At 51.1% G+C, this 14,430-nt stretch overlaps 1 pseudogene; it reads left to right on the forward strand.

The window, feature by feature from the left end:
- Window positions 1-283: 283 nt before the first annotated feature.
- LOC135249557 (EH domain-binding protein 1-like) overlaps window positions 284-14,430 on the forward strand; it is a 112,218-nt pseudogene continuing 98,071 nt past the window's right edge.

The raw sequence follows: 14,430 nt of genomic DNA on the forward strand, positions 1-14,430 counted from the left end.
AAAACGCGAGCCTCCCGTGGCTCCTAAACCTAATTTATAGGCCTAGATGATGAAAGGCATTTTCCAGGACGTTTTACTTTGCTTGTGTCATAGAAAAGCGTATTTAACCGCCAAGAAGATCTTACCAGAAATCCAACAGAAGTAGGTAGTTTAATCTGATAATAAATGCGTATAAATTCGTTCGTATGACTCGGGTAAGTAAATATTTATGAGACTTATGCCGGAATAACCAATGGTGAATTCCCGGGGGCGTTTCCTTAAAGCTTATTAGCTAGCTAGCTTATTAGTTAGCTAATGTTTTGAGTGAATCGATTGTGAGTGGGGAGATACTGATGAGGATTTGATTGTGGACTTTTAGTGGAGGTTTATGGAACCGGGCTAACGTTAGCCAGCTAGCTTTCCACTGACTCAAACTGGAATGCACTTTGTTTTTGTTTTTATTTTTAAAAATTTTTTATACGAAAATATCAATATTAAATAACCACCGGGCTCCGAAATAAACTCTTATCCAAACGACTGCCTTAACACTAAAAAGGCTGATGATATACTAGGCGGACTAAAGTAGCCAGTTAGCCAAGGCAGTTAGCAGGCAGGACAACAACTGCAATGCAGTCGGACAGTAATGTGCTAACTAGCAAGTCTGTGTAGTCGGATTTTGCGAAATGAATGACTGGGAAGGTAAGTATCAGCATGATTTAGATAATCATTGTGGTATTGCTTTACTGGTGTCAAGTTGTCGGTCGTATGCATAGTATTCGAGTAAAAAAAAAGTTTCTCCGAATAGTGGCTGTGCTGCGTGCTAGCTACATTAAGTTAACTAGCTCGCTAAGTGGCTGGTATTTACAAGGCAGGGTTCAACGACCCGGATTTCTGACAAATGTGTCATTATCTTAGATTGTTTACAGTAGCGTTAGTTGTCTGAATTACTACGTATCCGGCTAAATAACCCATCCTGTAACACTTGCAACCGGCGTAACTGGCTAGTAATACTGAGTGGTTAGGCAGCTAGCAAGCTAACGTCACCGTTCCTTTAAATCGGCCAGCTAGCAAGGAGGAATCTCCAATGGCGATTCCCCTCCCGGCAGTTAGCTCGGGTTAGTCGGGAATGCTTTTGTAGCCCTTTTTAACCTTTAACAATCTGCGCTTTAGCTGAGTTTCTACTGTCACATGAAACAACACCTTCGTCCGCACCTCTTGGTGCTACTGTCCGGGTCCAAACCCGCTCGGTCCAAACTTGTGTGAGAAGTGTACCTGGCAATTAGCTTAATTTTCCATGTTAATTAATAATTATGTGCAGTGAATGGTTGAATGTAGGCAGCTTGTTGTCAGCAGCCCGCCAGCTATAGTATCTCACTACGACTACAAGTTGGAAAAAAACTACACCGGGGGGCATGCTATTTGCACGTTGCCTGCGCGGCAAGTATTTGCTTTGAAATGTCTGCATTCCCCCCGGTCTTCGCATTCTGCTGTTGTGTAACTTCGGTTTGTTTTTTTGCTTTACAACAGGTGATTGAACTCTGGGCACGTGGCATTGTCGGTGAATTGGGAGAAACGATTATCTGAGATCCTCACCTTTCCGCCAGCCATGTACGATCATGCCAGACTTGACAGTCATCGCAAAGGGAACGTATCATCTTCGTTTGCTGTGTTATCCTGAAGTTTTGAGAAGCCATGCCACCTGAGCAAGAGGAGCGACTACGAGAGGATTTATTTTAATCGTATTTATATTTTTTATTTTAACCTGAACAATGCGCGCGCACAAAAAAATGATCGTGTTTGGATACCATTAGAATTGCATCGCGAAGAAAGAACTGCGAAACAAGCGGAGGAGAAAACAAATAGCCCGTCATCCAGAAATATGGCTTCGGTGTGGAAAAGATTGCAGCGTGTGGGGAAACACGCGTCTAAGTTCCAGTTCGTGGCTTCCTATCAGGAACTCATGGTGGAATGTACAAAGAAGTGGTGAGTTAACGTATTGTACTGTTGAGAGGCTACATGTGTAGAACACTTTATGTTCTAAATCCATACAGGACACTCTTACAGGAATGCTGAGTTGGCCCTTCCGCTTTCGCGGATGCAGCCCTCGCGGCGCTGCTGCTGGCGTGTCCGCCTGCCGCGCACTGGGAGTGGCGCGAGCCGCGCGGAACTCCACTCTTGTGCTGCCGTGACTAAAAGGTTCCCCCGGCCGCTCCTTAACGCGTAAATGTTGACTTAATGACCTACCGTTAATTCGACAGAAGTTTACTCCATTTACAGACGTTGCTGCTACTCAGAAATTATATAGCAAATGTGGGATTAGAGGCATATTTGGAGGGGAATCGATACCGATGAAACGATGAAATGCATCTGTGCTAACATTTGGGTGATCTGATAATTGCGGATGTGAAATTGTTCATTCAGTTGACTTAATGCACTTATGTAGCCTTTGCTTGCTTGCCAGGTACAGCATTTAGGCTAATGAAGTCTCCATTTAAAGGAGCCTAGTTCATTCTGCTTCGATGATCGTTATCATCTGTGCAGATGTATGTGGTGAGGGAATTTTCCAGTACACATCCCATGTGTTGCTGTGATACTACCCTGATAAGATTGTACTCTTCACTAGCATGGTATATGTTCTTGGAGCTACTTCTCATATCCTGACTAAATTTTACCTGGTATTTGTTCTTATATTTTACCTTTTTTCCCCTGGTGACAGTCAGGGAAATGGGCTTGTAACTCAAATGTCGTGGGTTTGATTCCCAGGAAGTGGCACTGCCACTGTACACTTGACTAAGATGCAGACCCTGAATTGCTTCAGTAAAATATACGGCTGCACGAATGGATTGGATGTTAAAATGTGTCTTAATGTGGCCCTGGATAACAGTGTCTGCAGAATGGTGAATTAATTTTAACAGACTGAATGTTTTTGTAATTCTGTTTTCCACGTTGCCCATATAAGGAGGGTAGATAATTTTTTTTAAACCATATTTTTCCTGCTACGCCTCTCAGCAGCCATTCCACTCAATAAGAGATAATATTAGCCCGCTGATCTAAAGACCAGGGTTCCCTGCCAAGGACACTGTCGTGGAGATCCTATTGCTTCCCCGGGGTGTGATGTCACACTCCATCCTCGATGATCACATGATTCCGAGCTCTCTTGTGTTCCCGGTACAGACTGGAGATAAGATGCGGATCCCCGAGTCACTGTGATGTCACCCATTGACTCTCCATGAGCTTGGTGAAAAGCGCTTTGAAGCCCCGGTAATGGAGATGGTGGATGCCGCCATGGTGTACAAATTGGAGGCGGAGACTGTGCTTGTAGGGGAAAAAGGGGGACCCTTATAAGGGCATGAAGTCCGGTCGTCCACTAAATGTGTGAGATGCAGTGACGCAAACTGTCCGCAGTTCAGCCACAAAATATGACAGTCTTGTCCAAATGGTCCAAGATCACCATGGTTCTTCACAGGGGGGCACAAACTGGAAGGAGACACAGTTGGAAGTAGTCCTGGGTCGCCCGGAGTGGTTGTGCTGCTCAGGATCCTTGTGCGGTCTGCCGTAGAGTCCGGAGCGAATCTGGACTGTTTGTGCACAGATCCGATGTGACTGGCACCGCTCAATCGATCGTGGTTTTGCCCAGATAGGCAGGCAGGGGTCCTTTTGAATCCCGGGAGAGGCCATTGTACCAGTCTGATAAGCGCACCGTTTCCATTGGATGTGGCAAAATACAAAAAAAAAAAAAATCTTGCTTCTAGTGAAGATTACTTATTAACTGACTGTTACAAAATGATATTTGACGTGGTTGTGTAACTTTCTTTTTCTGTTCTTTCCTCCAGTAAAATAAAGCAAACCTTTTCACAGTGATTTTGGAGGCCCCAATATGTGGACGAGTGCTTTTGGACCCATTTTGGAGCCAGTTAAGCTGTACAATCTGCCCCCGTTCTGAGTGACTGGCCCAAAATGTCACCCTGCTACAGACAGAGTGGCCATAACGTTCCAAAACCGGGCTGGTGTGGGAGTGCTAGTCCCAGGATACTCAGCTCTGGCCCTCGAGGCCAGTGGTTCTGCTGGTTTTCTTTTCTACTGGGTACTGAATTGATCTATTAATGCTGCCGATTGGCCAGAGGTTTAACTCACCTGAAGTCCCAGGTTTAAATCAGTCCTGATTAGGGGGAAGAATGAAAAACGGCGCTCCTATTGGCCGGGCTCTACGCTACCATTAAAATATTTTCCCTAACGGAGCACATGTGTCGAAAAATGTAGGAGCAGACTGATGCATCCCAGGTAGTAGATGTATCCCTGTGGTAGTCCGTCCACAGTTACTGTTGGTGTGTGAAATGGTGAATAGCGTGTGGCCTGCTTTTTGGTCTGTGCAGTCCCTCCTGTTGCAGTTCTGCGGTGGCTCAAGAAGAGACACAGGGGGAGCTGCCAGACTATGCCCTGCCGATTGCGATAAGCACCATGTGTTATTTCATGTATGTACACTCAGCCGTGATTTGGAGGGGGGGGGGGTTGAGTTTAACGAAGAGGTGAAGAGTGAGCTTTTGCGCAGAGCTCCGCCCCCCGCCCCCCCCCCCCTCTGTGGACATCGCCGCGATGCAGGCGCTGGCGTAGACGCCAGCGGCCCCCGGATTTTTTTATCCGTCAGCTTTGTTATTGCTTCGGGGGAAAGTTTTTCCATCCACAGCCAGTGGAAACGGTCCCAGGCATCTCGGATGGAGCTCGTGTATTTAAGGGCCAGCTGGTTGGTTTACTGGCGGTTACTACCCACGTGCCCCGGTTTCTGCAGAGGTGAGCAAGAAAAAAACAAAACAACAATAACAAAAGGGCTGAAGCTCACGCCTCAGTAAATATCTACAGTAGCTTAGCACCTGGCAGCACCGGGTTAACAATACATCATATATGACTTCTCTTTCTAAAAGTGACGCATATCAAGCGTGTGGTATTTTCTGTCATGTGGGCAGTATCAGACACACACCATGATGTGGGCGTTCGGGAAAGGTCTGGGGTTTTCCGATGTTTACGCCTCTGCAGAGTGACTAGGACAGGGGAGGCCAACCCAGGTCCTGGAGATCCGTAGGGTCTGATGGCTTTTGCTGTTACTTGGGGCTGTTGTACTGACTGACATGTTGGTCACCAGTCGGCACCCTGAGCCGACCAGAGGAGGATGGCTTTCCCCCGTGAGCCTGGTTCCTTCCAAGGTTTCTTCCCATCTGCCACAGGGAGTTTTTCCTTGCCACTGTTGCCTTAGGCTTGCTCCTGTGGGGGTTTAGGCCAGGGTTGTCTGTAAAGCGTATTGTGACAACTGCTGTAAAATACGCTATACAAATAAAATTTTATTGATTGATTGATACTGTTAACTCATCTCGCCTGGTTTCTTTGGTCTGTGTGGTTGTTGCATTTGTATTTAAGGTGAAAATAGAAACCAGCGGGCCCTGTGGCTTCCCAGGACCTGGGTTGGCCACCCCTGGCCTAGGCCTTGGGGCTGTGCGGAGCTTTTGGATGTGTGAAGTTCGGAGATGGGAAACAAGGGGCGTGTCTGTTACTGGTTGTCACGACAACTCCTGGGTGTAATTGCTTAATTAGCCCAAACATTTACGCCATTTGACAGCTTTTGGATACTTTTCTTGATAAGCGCATGAACGTCAGCCAGATACAGCTCTTGTGTCCCTGCATGAAACGTGTTACTGCGATCTAGTCTACCCCTGGTTCTGGCAGGGTTCCACACCAGACACTCGCCTCCCCCCCTGAAAGCACACCGCTCAATTAGGGTACATGCAGCAAAAATGCTTTACAGCAGTATGACGGTTTTACAGCTGAAGCCCGTCCTCCCTGAAGATAGCCCTGTGACGACGCTCTTATTTGTGGATGCAGCCGGGTTCTTAATACGGGGAGCGCTTTCAAAACACTCATCCGTTAATGCCAGAGCGACGCTTTGAACTCTGTTTCTGCGTTTACGTTTTTTTTATTTATTATTTTCCCCCTCTCCGTTGCCGCCTGCGTTGGAAATGGAATGGTGACACAGGGCCCCATTGTGCCGCGCTTCCTCACGCCGGCCGCGGCTGGAGGATGTTTTTCAGTAGCCGGCCGTGCCCTGCCTGTCGAGTCGCCGTTGTTCTCGCTTTGAACGCGCAGCTGGGGCGCGTTATGTTTTCCAGATAACCCGCCTTGCGCGGGCGCTTGCCAGCGCGGCACCAGGGCCGAGGGAGAGAGGGAGAGAGGGGGAGAGAGGGAGAGAGAGAGAGGGAGAGAAGAGCGGGAGAGAGAGAGAGAGGAGAGAGGAGAGAGGGAGAGAGGGAGGAGAGGAGGAGAGAGGGGAGAGGGGGAGAGAGGGAGAGGGAGAGAGAGAGAGAGAGGAGAGAGGGAGATGGAGGGAGAGAGAGAAGGAGAGAGAGGGAGGGAGAGAAGGATAGAGGGAGAGAGGGAGAGGGAGAGAGCGATGATTGATTCCTTTAGCATGGCGTCGCGTGCTTAAGGATCGAAACGAAGGAGGGACAGGCGCTGATTGTTCCGTTGGCGGGGCGGGTCGGTATTCCGCCAGAGCTGTCCCGTTTTATTCGGTAGTAACTGACCACTGGATTACGCGCCCACCCCGTCGAGACACGACTGTCATGAAACTGTAGCCTGAGTTCCCTGTGTGGTCCCTTCGTAGTATTTACAGTACCCCCCTACTGAGAACTCGTGTGGCTTTGTATAAAAACAGTAATTTAACATTTGGCTTTTTTAGACTGCTGTGTTTAAGGCGTTTTCTGTCATTGTTTCACCTAATTGGCTGTGTTGTGGAAAGACCCACTTAGACAAACGCTGTAGGCGGCAGTGAAGCTGTCATCAAGTAGACTGGGAAAACTGGCCCTGTCCTCAAGTGAGGGAAACGCCGGTGCTTCTGGCCGATCTCTCGGTACCTCCTCGCGCTGAGGAGCGCTGGGAGAGAGGCCTTCTGGGAAAAGCGGCTAATTGTACCTCGCGGGAAGTCTCTGCGCGAGCGCTAACGCGGTCTCCGTGCAGATGTCGCTTGGAGATTGTGTGTTTGGTATACACGTGCGAGCGTGTTGGGTAAATACCACGCGTGTGTGTGCGTTTTTCAGTTAGGGTTGCTGTTCGGTGCAAAGATGGCGGCCCTGTGTGTACAGTGCAGGTTGCCGGTCGCTGCACAAGGTGATTGAGAAAAGCGAAAGTAAGAAATGTGGGCTCACTGTTGGACTTTGTAATGGTTTTGTTGTCTGTCTAAAGGGGGAAGGCTGGATCTGTCCGGTTCAGACCGGAATCTGCGATTTTTGGTCGTCGTAGCATTTCGGCAGCTTTTCAAAGTTCAAACTGGGATTGTTTAATTTGTCACATTGTAACTTTTATAACTGAAGGTACTGGGGTGTGAATAACAGTAGGAAATGTCGAAGGCACAAAAAAAGTACTGCTGGGCTGCTATCCTCTGCGGATGATTTTAAAATCGTAATTATCCTGATTTATTATTGAATCCCGTATGGGGTGGCAGCATTCTTGTGGTGCTGTCCAAGCTGGCATTTCCGGGGCATGCCCGTCAGTTCTGTAGAAGCACTGTCTCCAGAACCGTGAGGTCTGCGTCTCTCGGGATGTGACGTCAGTTTTGAGAATGCCCTGGAACCAATCGGATCGCGTGCTCCTGCTGGCCACAAATCGGCTCCTCCCAGTAGAATTTAGAATGAAGTGAGTCATTTGGCCTGAATGAGATCACAGGGATGAGAATACCTTTGCCAGGAAATGTGCACCACCATGAAGCTCCCACACCTGTCCCAGGGTGCACCTGTGTAGTGGTACTTGCTCTGTGGTACTTGTGTACACACACGTGGCCTGTCCATCAGGCCTCTTCAGCGCTGTAGATCAAGCGGTGGTGTGCCGGTGGCTTTGCGGTGCCTCCGGACACGTTCCTACTCTCCTGTGGGGTGTCTGTTACCCTTCGACGATGGCAGAGTTTAATGGGCTGCCTGTTTCCATTCCGGCGAATTCTGTCAGTGTTCTCGCGCAGAGCAGCCAGATTGATCATGGAGATTTTAGGAGTCTGTGTGCGTGAGTGGACACTGGACAGCCATTCTTATTGGAGGCCTACACTCTTGGGTTTTGTGTGAAATCAGCCCTGCATCTACCTCTCTCCATCGCATTCTCACTCTTGCTCTCTCTCACTCCTCTCTGTCATTCATGCTTTCTGTCTTTCACTTGCACTCTCTCACAGAGAGAGAGTCTCCTGTGCAGACCCCTCGGTGTAATTGTACATCCTGTCTGATGCTGTAAGAGAAACCCCCAGGACGGGACGGGACGGGACAGGCGTTTTTAGCCGGGCCCATCATGCCCTTCACTCCTCGCAGGAAAGCCGGGACGAGCCCCCCTGCTCCTGGGGGGGGGTCCCGGTCCTGGTCCCGCTCGCAGGTGTGCCGCTCTGAGCAGGAAGCGCCGGCGCGGGCGGCGTTGGCGGCGTTGGCGATGATGCGGGCGGTGACACGCGTGCGCACGCTCACGGGCTGGCGGGTCTGTCTTGCGGAGCACCGGACAGCCTGACACGCACCCACGCGCGCGGGCCTGGGGGGGGGGGGAGCTGTTCCTTCATGCTCTTCATAAATAAGCCATCTCCCTTTCTCTTCCCTCCCCATCCCTCCATCTCTGCCTCTGTGTCTCATTCTGTCTCTCTCTCTGTCTTCTCTCCAAGTGCTCGTACTGTCCTTTTCTCGCTGGAAGAAAATAACAACACAAAGAGCTCTTCTGTCCCCTGTGCATGGAGGCTTATTTAATGAAGGTCTTTTTAGTTTGTGTGATTCGTCATTCTGCTTCCGGGGTTTGCTGCTGATAGGCTGGTAATCAATAGTTTCTGTGGCTGTGGAAATGAACTGGGGAGATCATGTGCTTTTTAAGTTTGATTAAATCTACAGCACATGGGCAATTTGGGAGCCAACCTAAAATGGTGTTTTTTTTCCCGGGCTGCTTCTGTTGCCCTGTTCTGCATGCTGCAAGAATGTATAACAATGACATCATTGGATTTTGGATGTTGGGGGGGAGTAATTTATTCGCTTTCTGTTCAGATGCACTTCCTGCTTCATGGTGGAGCATTGTGGGATGCCGTCTTCTAGAACAGCAAACGCGAATAACGTAACCTTTTGTTTGACGTCAGTCTGAGCCACTCAATTTGGTTACAGTAACGCTGAAACCAACTGCCAAACGCGGTTGTGGTTCCTGGTTGGTGGAGGTGTGGTGCTCACAGGGCCCAAATCAGCTGACATCAGCTACTGTCCCCCCCCCCACTCCCCATTTCATTGGTTGAACAATCTCATTCCACGCACTTGATTGGCTGACGCAAACGTGGGTGGTGTTTTGTGGACTGTGCACAAGGGAGAGGGTTAACCTTTTTACCCCTAAAGCTTGGCACCACCTTTCCCCATCATGTTCATGTGCAGACGGGCTCAAGTGCTGCCCCCCTCTGGCCAGACGGGCTCAGCGCAGGGACCTGGGCCGCAGGCGTTGGACCTTTTCCCGTCATGGCGGTAAGAGGAGACGGCCAGGCCGGCCGCCGCGTGCGGAGAGGGACTGAGCGCGCTCCCTCCCGAGGGCTGTTCCGCACGCGCTGTTCGGTGGCTGTGAAACCCCCCTCCCATCCCCGCACCCCCCCCCCCCCCGGCCGTCTCTCAGGGCCCCTGCGCCGAGCGAACAGCCCCCCCCCCCCCCCCCGCCTCCTCTTCCCACGTCCCCAGCCCCCCAAACGCACGGCCCAGCTGTTCTTCATTTGTGTGAAGAAAGGCGGAACAGCGCGCAGATCTTCTCCTTCTGGCACTCGTTCTCCCTCTCCTGTTCTTTTTCTTTTTTTCTTCTTCTCTCTTTTTGGCTGGAGTCGCTCGTTTTTCGGGCCCGCCGGTCAGTGCCTCCTCCTCGGGGGCTCTGTTGTGGTTCCCTCGCTCGTCGTTGACCTGTGAACCCCGCAGCGAGCTGGCAGGCCTCTTGCTGTGTGCGGCGATGACGCTGCAGAGCTGTGATTGGCTCGCGCTGCTGGAGTTTCAGACGGTGCGGATGCGTTTTTTTCACTAATGTCACACTGATATGCTGGTTACTGCCCTCAGAATAACCTCATACTGAGCCCCCTGGGACCTCTCCTGAGCCTCCGGGATGGGGCTGAACACACACTCACACACATTCTCACTCTCACACTCACTCTCATGCTCTTCCATACTCACACTCTCTCTCACACACACACACATGCACACACTTTCTCACTCTCACACACTCTCACGCTCTTTCATACTCACACTCTCACTCTCTTTCACACACACACACACACACACACTCACACACACACGCGCACACACACACACACACAGTCAGTGGGCAAGTAAAGCAATCGGCCCTCCAGCGAGTCTTGGTTCTCTCTCTGAGGGTAGAAGGCATGTTTTTCCTCACAGAGGAGCGCAGCGAGTTTGGTTTTGGGGGAGTGTGAGCGGTGCGTTTCTCACCTGCGCTGAGAGGGGGTCTGGCAGCAGCGCTGAGCCGCCGCGGGGCCAGGCCGCTAACCGGAAAGCACCGGCCCACGCCAGGGGAGAGGAACGGGAACACGAAAAACAGGAACACAAAAGCAGGGGGGGAGGGTTAGGGTTAGGGTTATGGGGTGGGGGGTGGGGCGCCCCGAGGCACGTTCCGGGTCACCCGGACAGGCCTCTCCCTGGGGGACACACTCGCGGCGTCGGGAAGACGGCGACGGAACGTCGTGCCGCCATCTTGCCTCCCCCCCGCGAGATCGAAACGCGACCGAGGCTCCGGAGTGATAAACTGCGGCGGTCTCTCCTGGGGGGGTCACGCACGGGACGTGGGGTAAACCGAAAAAAGAAGAAAATAAATCACTTCAGGGGGACAAAGGGGTTAAAGGGAAAGTGCGGGAGTCCAGGGGGAGGCCCAGGGGGGACGCTTCTGAGGGCTGAGGGCGGGAATGAGACTGAGGGGAACGGCTCCGGACACAGGAGCTGGAGCCTTGTGTGAAATCAGTCCTCCTCCTCCTCCTACATGTCCATCTCTCCATCGCACCTTCACTCTCTTTCACTCCTCTCCTATGCTCTCTCTCTCTCCTCCTACATCTGTCCATCTCTCCATCGCACCTTCACTCTCTTTCACTCCTCTCCTATGTTCTCTCTCTCTCTCTCTCTCTCTCTCTCTCCCTCTCTCCTCTGCTCTGGCGGTGATGTAGATGGTAATGGCTCTGGCGCATTCTGTGCTGTTAAATAGAGACCATATGCTCCGTCGTTATCTTTGGGCTCAGTCTGGAGCGCTGCTACATTTCAATATCGCCATTTTTAGCTGTTTTTTTTTCCTCCCTCCCTCTTACCCCCCCCCCGTCTTTCTGTCTCTCTATCTCCCTCTCTCTCTCTCTGCTTCTGCTCTCGGTGTGTAAACCTCAGCCGTTTATTTTGTTTTCGAATTTGGCCGATCACAGGTGCGGTTTTGCTGAAAGATGTGGGATCACCTTTCAAAATTAAATTGGGCCCTCAAAGCCAAGCGTCCTCATGGGGATAATTTGATGCGTCAGCATTTACACAGGCAGCCTTTGACCGTACGAGGCCCTGGTCGGGGGGGGGGGGTGTAGGGGAGGGGAGTTTAGATCAACGTGCTCTACAGTCGTAAGGAAACATGACCACAGATATTACAGACTAACCAGATGGCCGACTCTCGCTGTACTTCCGTATTACGTTATCTCAGTGACTGGCGGCTCAGCCCAGTGACGGGCGAGGCATAGAATCTGGAGTGTTTCGATTTAAACAGACGGAAAATGGCACTTTCAGTATTAACAGTACCTGGTCCACCATCTGGTTGATTCAGTAATACAGGGCTGCCCAACCCTGTTCCTGGAGGCTTGCCATCCTGTAGGTTTTCATTCCAACCGTAACAAAGCACACCTCATTCAGCAGCTAGAGATCTCGTTGAGCTGCCAATTAGTAGAATTAACTGTGCCAATATTAGGGTTGAAATGGAAACCTACAGGACGGTAGATGCACAGGTTACAGGGCTGGGCAGCCCTGCAGTAAGATCTGTGGTGTAACTGTGACTCTGGGTTTGCAGGGACCAGCGGAGGGAGGGCTGATGTTGTATAGAGTGATTCAGAGCGGGGGGGGGAAACACCCCTTTGTGAGCGCTGTCGGGTCTGTGGGTGCACCTGCCGGGCTGTTAGACTTTCACTGACTCACTGTGGAAAAGCTCCTCTGGCAGCTGCCCCCCTTCAGCTGCCCCCCTTCAGCTGGGACAGGTGGCAGGTGACAGGTAGCGAGTGACTGTTTGAACTGGCTGTATGAGTGTGTGTGTGTGTGTGTGTGTGGGTAGATGTGTGTGTGTGTGTGTGTGCAGGTGTGCGTGTGTGCGTGTGTGTGTGTGTGCGTGTTTGTGGGTAGATGTTGTGTGTGTGTGCAGGTGTGCGTGTGTGTGTGTTTGTGGGTAGATGTGTGTGTGTGTGTGTGTGTGTGTGGGTAGATTGTGTATGCGTGTGTGTGTGTGTGTGTGCAGGTGTGCGTGCGTGTGTGTGTAAGGCGGGTTGCAGAAGAGGAAAATCTCCCTCTCATACTGTAATTGACGGGCGTACCCTTTTGGCAGAATGATAACACGGGCTGCTGTACCAACTGCTAACTGACGCTTCATACCGGGTGCTTTTCATGAGCGGCTAAGTGGGCTGGTGCTTGGGCCTGGAGGAATGGGGGGGGGGGTTAAGCTTGCCGGTGTTTGGGCCTGGGGGGGGGGGGGGCGTAAAGGTTTGCGAGCGCTGAAGGTGATTTGTGAGAGAACGCGGGCGCGCGGAGGTGAATTATTCATGCGCGTCGCCCTCGTCTGACGCAGGACAAGGCCGTCTGCCCTCCCCAGCGTCCAGCGGAAGGGCCTGCATAAATATTAATGGCAGGTAATAGATCAGTGATGGTCTCTTTAAAAGTTAAACGCTGTGCATTTCCACAGCTTAAATAACACACCTTCTCTGCAGGGCTATTTCTCAACATGCATCCTTAACTTAACTGCAGATACGTTCATTGTTGTTGTACATGTGATTTTGTACATTTTCCCCTTACTTAAAAAAGCAACATTAGGCGTACTTCTGGGGCACTATAATCAGTACCCTTGCTTATATAGCATTAAGGCTACCCTATCAGGTGCTGACTTCTTGCAGTTTAAACGAATGTGCTACTGTCCCATTTTTGCCCTCTCCACTCACTTATGACGGTCTGTTTCGGTACTGAGCGTACTCCTTTTCAAAGTGAACTTTACCGAGACAGTTTTACCAGACGTTACTTCTGACAGGATCTGAACGGTATGCAAGGGCAATACCGATGAGATTCAGGTGCTGAATGAGAATGAGTGTGGTCTGTGAAGGTGGTTCCTATTTGACCTGTTTATGAAATCCATACACCGTTTTAGTTTTGGTTGGAACAACCTCGTCCGCTCTAATGTAGCACTGTTTCTGGTGGGGTTTCTGCACTGGCAGACCGGGCTGTAGTGTTGAGGAGTCCTGTGGGGGGGGGGGGGAAACACAGCCTCCGCTCCAGCCAATGGGTGCAGCCGCTGTCAGCTCACGTCCTGCGCTGGCTCACGTCCAAAGGACCAATCAGGAAGCAGCTATTTTTGGGGTGGGATGGGGCAGGATGCGATGGGATGGGGTGGGGGATCCGCTATCTGTAAACAGTGAAGGAGCAGAGGTTTGGATACTGGGGGGGGGGTGTCACTTTTCTATCTGAAATTGGTGGACCTCATGCTGGCGCGCAGTACTGGCCCCAGCCTTTGAGGGCCCCTAAGCAGGATTTGATCTGGAGGGACCCCCCCCAACCCAACATTATACATAATATTCATATTTTAGATTAATTAGGGCGCCCCCTGGTGGAGCCGGCTCTGCTGGCGGGTCGTAGCGTTCCTCCGCTACCGGGGCTAGCGGTTCTCTCCCCTCTTCTTCTGACCGTCCGTCTCTCGGCGTCTCCCTCCAACAAAGCCGCCGTTGAAAAGTTAGCGAGCCCCTCGGTCCCCGCGGCTTTGTCAAAACGGGCTTTGTCTTCGGCGCGTCCCACACGCAGTTTTGTAAAACTGCATTTTTGTCTTTCTGCCCTCTCTTCCTCCTGTACTGTGTCCTGTCCTGGTTTTGGAGGGGTCTGGCTGTGTTTATAGGGCTAGCTGCTTCTTTTCACACCGTCCACTTTCGATCCAAGGCCTGCAGTACTCTTTATGGTGCTCGGTTCTGTGCGCGGTACGCATGGGATAGGCGGTGAGGGTGTTGGCGGTCAGCCTGCACGAGCCTCAAGAAACTGTAGATCTGGAAAAAACGGAAAATGTGAGACGGCTCAAAGTTCATAATGTGGAGCACTGTGTCCTGGAAGTGGTTGCAGAGGAGGTGGGATTGTTTTAGTTTTTCTTTCTTTCTAGAAGGTGCCGCATGTAATTGAATCTCTCAAATATCCTGTTGCCCTCAGCTCCAATCATGGCAGGCACCAG

The sequence above is a fragment of the Anguilla rostrata genome, chromosome 2 (assembly GCF_018555375.3).
Source record: "Anguilla rostrata isolate EN2019 chromosome 2, ASM1855537v3, whole genome shotgun sequence".
In the NCBI taxonomy this organism is placed as follows: Eukaryota; Metazoa; Chordata; class Actinopteri; order Anguilliformes; family Anguillidae; genus Anguilla; species Anguilla rostrata.